The 6146-nt window shown below is 30.9% G+C and overlaps 1 long non-coding RNA gene across 1 annotated transcript; it reads left to right on the top strand.

Annotated features, from left to right (window-relative positions):
• The first annotated feature begins 1861 nt into the window (after positions 1-1861).
• On the top strand, positions 1862-4177 carry LOC125504143. The gene is made up of 3 exons (XR_007281301.1): positions 1862-1998; positions 3127-3289; positions 3723-4177. It is a non-coding gene; the product is annotated as an uncharacterized LOC125504143 (long non-coding RNA).
• The last annotated feature ends 1969 nt before the right edge of the window (positions 4178-6146 follow it).

Genomic DNA, 6146 nt, shown 5'->3' with positions numbered 1-6146 from the left:
TCTGGCAAATAGCAGTTTTCACTATTTCTTGTTTATGGCACATAAAAAAGTAAATCAACAACACTTAAATTCTAACGCGACGCTCGCAAGAACAAACAAAGACAGATGAGAAGGTGGTGAGCTCGCCGAACATTTTCCACCTAAAAGGCATTTGTGGTACCAGCGAAAAAAATATAAATATAATTGGAGGATTTAAAAGGGAATAATAATAAGCTGATAAATAGAAAAAAATTTACATGTTCGTCAAAACGGAGATTTTAGTCCGAACGGAAACGATCAGATCGGATCATCCTCTTCGTATAGTACGGCATTTAAAGTTACCGCATTGCAAAATCGTAATCCATTATCATGCACAATGACGATAGACTGGCGACTTGCGTCACTTGCTTGAATAAATCTTCTACTTTTCGATAACAAAACTTTAAAAGCGAAAGTGTGTTTGCATATGTGGGCTATGGAAAGGCATACATACAGGGAACCACCGGGAACCGCCGCGTTTGGTATCTGGCGAAATATAATTATGTGAAATTTGAAAATTGGACAGTGTGCCGAAATCATTGGAGGAAAATCTAAAATATCTTCAAGATGACCACACTTTCGGTTATACCGGAAGTAAGTATCAACTTGCTCATTTTAAATGGAACATCCTATATATTATTACATTTTTAAATTCTACGCCAAATTCGAAATATATTTCATGTATGATATCCTATACCTAGGTCTAATCGTTTTTGAAATATTTGAAATTTTATGTAAAAAATGACAGTTGCAGCCACTCGAATAATTATATTTTTTTCCTATAAAGGAATTTATATTACATAATGAAATGTCTAGTACATTTTGAAAGCCATTAATACAAATTGTTTAAAAAAACTAGTTTTAAAATGCAGTTAAGAAATCCGCCCAAAATCAAATTTTTCAAATGGAAACACCCCTTTTTGATAAATTTGCCTTATTCAGTATTAAAAATAAGGATATGTTTGTGTAAAGTACTGGACAATTCCATTAATGCCAATTAGTAAGATACTTATTCATAAAACAAAGTGCAATTCTTTTAGAGGTATTGGATTTCATTACTTTCCTTTGTACAACTTCGATGTAAGTGTCGTCTTTATGAATCGGCTGCCTCAAGAGTAGTTTTCCAGAAATTGATTTGCTTGCTTGGCGTGGGCATAATAGTTTATTACATTAATTATGCAAATTGCGAAGATTAGTAAGTAACTGATTAGATGTACCTAGTTATTTAATACACTAATGCTTTCTTTGATAGAGTGTTCCATCTTGGTGAATTATGTATTCTGCTTACTATTTTCCATTATCCAGATTGTGTTTTAACGGATACACAGCTCGAGCGTATAACAAATAAACAAGAGATAATTTGTATTAAAACCTAATTGGTTTAATTATTTTATACAATTTTCTGAAAATATAAACACGTCAAAATACCTCCAGAGCACCTGCATGCTGATTATATTAAATAATCCTTAGAGACTTTCCTCTCCTCGGCTTACAGCCAGGAATATTTTTTTGTCAGAGCTTTTACATTTCACATCACTTTTTCCGAGAATTGAGACTAAGGAAAAGTGGCAGTTAATCCATTAGCCGCTTTGGGGCAAGAACGTTATTACTGTTTCAAATTTTTTCATTGCCACCTAAATTTCTTCTTCTTGACTTCGGTGTGCAACTATGCGAAATTTTCGCAAAATCAGGAATTCTCAAATCAGAGGTCAGTAAAACGAAAGTCCTGCAAAGTATATCAAAACTGGAGCTTTAATATAAATTTTCCGAACTTCAAATAGATTTCAGAAATTTAATTTTCAACCAATGGAACAACAATGTTTAGTATATGTTTGCAGATGAATTCCAGTAGAACGCATACGCAAATTAATTCTTAAATCAGTTTTAACAGAATTTTGCTTTAGTTAGTACGAAAGGCTATTCACAATGTAAGTGACAGGTTTTAAAGATGCTCAGAAAGATTTTCAGCTATGAAAGATGGTATGTATTTACCAAATTTTACGAAATACAAATTGACTGTTAACGTTTAGGCAGAAAAATAATACGTAGGTACTTCATGGTCAAAATGCCGTACACACTGGTCGTGAATTTCATAAATTTTCCGCCTATTTGAGGACATATACAGAGCGATTTACGTTCGATGGTATCAAATAGAATGAATAGAATCTTGTCTTTAAACATCGTTTATAATGTATTACACGCCAAAAGCATGCATACTAATTATTTAAAAAATACAACAAATTAAACAAAATACATATGGATATTTATGCTTATTTAAGATGATAATAAGTAACTGAGAACAAACATGGACATTTAAAATATTAGTTAAACATGGTTGATTTAATCAATTTCAAGGCGTTCCTCTACAGTATACAGTATAAATTGGTCGTCCCTAAGGTAATTTTAAAACTAGTTGGATAATATTTCTAATAATCTGCACAACTTAGTAAGCGTATATGCTGTATCAACTCAAAATATTCTCAACCATGCGACAAAAATTTGAAAAACCTCAATAAATATTTTGAAAATACAGCTGTATTTATATAATTTTACATGTAGATTGGTTTCGTACATCTGATAATATTTCTACAGGATTTCTATGCCGATCTAAGGCGGCCAGTTTTCATAAAATTAAATAGTATTTTTGCTTTTTAATCAAATAAAACCCCAAGAAAATTGTTTTCTACGCGATTTTAATCCACAAAAATTTCAGCATTCAGCGCTGGTTCCGAAAATGCGTGCTTAGCCCTCGCATGTAAAAATTTGGTAGAATTTATAAAGCTTCTAAAATATTAAAGAAATTAGCGCTCTTCCGGTTAGAGTTAAAAACGGCATAAATTACATTTTTACGTTGCGGAAATACGCTGAAACGCAAGATTTTTTAGGGCTATGTTTTGTAAGAAATTAGTAATATTATTAAATATGTGTGAAGCCGCTTTAGATGTCTGCACTAATCATCAAGCCAATATAATCAAATCTAAAAGTCAATAAAAGCGTGCAATAATATCCCACATTATTTCTCATTTAAAATTTTAAAGTTGTAAACCCGTAGTACTACAATGCAGTACTTCAGAGCGGATTTGAGCACTTAGTTGTATACATTTACAGACCGATTGTGCATCGTATTCTCCATAAACATCTAGTACGCCATCTACCATTAAACACCCTGTATAATATGCAATACGTCCAAGATACGAACCGCCAGTATGAGGAAATGGGAAAAGGCAAATAATAAGTTAGTCAAACTGGAAAAAAGCGTCTCAATGGACAGGTAAATAAAATGAAGCGATGAATTATTTAAAAGGTTTTTGTCTTTTTGACTTTGTTCGAAAGTCAGTACTTTTGTTTTCTGTTATTAATATAAATGCTGGAGCACTGCCGACCAGGTCTTTATAGCAACTTTAAGTCAACGTATCCACCTACTGAAGTTCAGTTATGATAAGTATAAGTGAGTTTTTTACAGTAGATGATATTTGTTAATCTTAAATATTTCCACATCGTTAATATGTTTGTCAAATGTTAAGAAATAACCTCCGTAAATAATTCCGTGTTATTTTGGCAGGTTCACATTTAGACAAATCTAAAAGTCTAATTCAATTTTAATTAAAAATACGTTTATTAATAGACAGCCCAAGTTCATGTTTTATATTTTGGAAACATAAACATGTTTTATATTGAACAAACTCAATTGATGTTATACTTAGATGAATGCAGCATGGAGCAGCAACTTTTCGAATTTGTTAATGAACAACCAGGACCGTAATCCAAAAACTCAAAAACGCAAAACCGATGGTAATTATTTGAAATCGAATCGTTTAGGTTAAAATTGAACACGGCGATCTTATAGAAATAGTGGTTGCTTTTGATCGAGCTTTAAAATTAAATCAAAAATATATTTTACAGCGAAGCCTTTGGGTTTGTCAAATAAATCAGAAACCAAAACTAGTATGAAAGGGATTATGACCTTTTTTATTTTGCTATTAATCTTTTTTAGCACTGAGCTAACTTAAATAAGCCGATCTGTCTTAGACATAGTGTAGATTCAATTACGATGTATTTCATAATTTGTTTTTATTATGTACTTCTTTAAGCTCAGCACCTCTTTTGAACCATTTTGTATCTTTGAGTACCTAAATAAAGTGACTATGTTTTTGAATAATCCACTTTCATTTATATTACATCCCCTGTACTTTATATACTAAATATTAGGTATACATGTGCTTCGCGAAAGTAACTTCGCCTCCAATTACCAATTCTGTGTAGATATGTTTGGAACTAATTAAAGTTCAACACTGACGTTGCGTCTAAAAAAATCGACAAAACTGCCTTTGATTATTGATGCAAAAATAATTATTTCTAATGATCGAATCCTACCTTAATGCAATTTGGGTTAAACAATTTTGAGCAGTTTTAGTTTTTTCTAATTGACAGGGTAACATTCGCTATTAGTTCATATAAAATACATGTACTAAAATAGAATTTTTAATAACAAAATAACTCGTAATCTATAAGTGGGTTTACAATGTTATGCTAAAGGTAACTAAATTTCCCGATAATTAATACTAGACACATCAACAGTTTAGACATATTTAATTAACTGCCAGTAAAATTGTTATTTATAATTTGCTTAACCATTTTTTATGCACATTTTAAACTTGAATTAATTTGAGTTTTGGACCTTGCAAGATTTATATCTGTTTTATATATGTCGCGTGCGTGAACCGACCCTGAAATTATAATTTTTAATAGGTTTTAATTTAGGTTAATGTTTGATAAATGATTATTTAACGATATCTTCTTCACGTCTCAAACATATTAGATTAGCAACCAATTATGAATTTAAATGATTTTGGTTGAACTCATTCAGCTGCACAAATTACTAATATTTCATATAATAAACTACCAAGATGAAGTAGAGAAGAAATAAACACTGTTCTAATCTGATGTAAACATTCTTCGGAATCTTGCAAACAAGCTGGGTAATTCCTGGCCTAATTTGGAAGTAAGTTATTTGGGAAACCCGCATTGGTCGAATTTTTATGGTCGTGCTTTTGGCGTTAATATCAATGCTGGAGTAAAACTGACTGAACTTCATTATAGCAACGTCGACTCAACATAAAAACCGCTTTATTTGCTTCTGCCTTGGCATTTCATTTTCAAGATTTTAGAGAGACAATTATCGTCAGCAGTCAGTTTTGGTTCGCCTTTAATATGATTACGAAAAACTAATGTTAATTCGAAAATTTCAGGGTTTTTCAAATTAATCAGAAACCAAAATTCGAATTAAAGGTGTTTCAACATATTACCTATTAATTAATTACCTACCTCATTAATTGCCCTGAAACAACTTTTTTTAAGGTACGAACGTACACTGTCCCTACATTAAAAATTTGTATGTTCTTGCAGTAACTGACCAATTTATACATTTGTGTGGATTGTATTACTTTTTTAATCTTTATTAATAATCAAATTACAGACATTTTTGCTGTACAAATTTTTTGCTGTTTGACATTTAAAACTTATTATGTTTTAATATTTAGTTTTTATTATTACGGCAGTACTAATAACTTCTAATAAAGACACTTAATGTTATTTTAGTTAAACAATACAGGGCGTCCCACCGAGAAACGCCGCGATCGATTTCTGTCAAATTATAATTAGGAGACATTTGAAAATTGGGTGAAAATTGTGAAAAAAAGAAGCCGCAGTCATTTGGAGCAAGCGATCTATAATATTATCAAGATGGTGGCACTTCCGGTAATACCGGAAGTAGTTATCAACTTGCTTATTACTATTTATACTACAAATTCTAATTATATTTCATGTATGTATATGTAAAAAATGACAGTTGTAGCCACTCGGATAATTATTCATTTTTCCTATAAGGGAATTTGTGCTTCTTAATTTGCAGAACATTTTGAAAACTATTAATACAAAGTGTTTAAAAAAATAAGTTTTGAAATACAGTTGAGAAAACCGCCCAAAATTAATTTATTCAAATGGAAACCCCATTTTTGATCATTTTGTCATATTCAGTATTAAAAATAAGTGTAAGTTTGTGTTGTCTATTCTTAAAGTGTTTAGTTTTCGAAATGTTGCAAATTGAATGTTTTCATATGACTATTTTG

The sequence above is a fragment of the Dendroctonus ponderosae genome, unplaced genomic scaffold, assembly GCF_020466585.1.
Source record: "Dendroctonus ponderosae isolate FM_Combo_2020 unplaced genomic scaffold, Dpon_F_20191213v2 Dpon_F_20191213_4, whole genome shotgun sequence".
Lineage (NCBI taxonomy): Eukaryota > Metazoa > Arthropoda > Insecta > Coleoptera > Curculionidae > Dendroctonus > Dendroctonus ponderosae.
The sequence above is the reverse complement of the archived record's forward strand: the minus strand, read 5'-3'. Positions and strand labels throughout refer to the sequence as shown.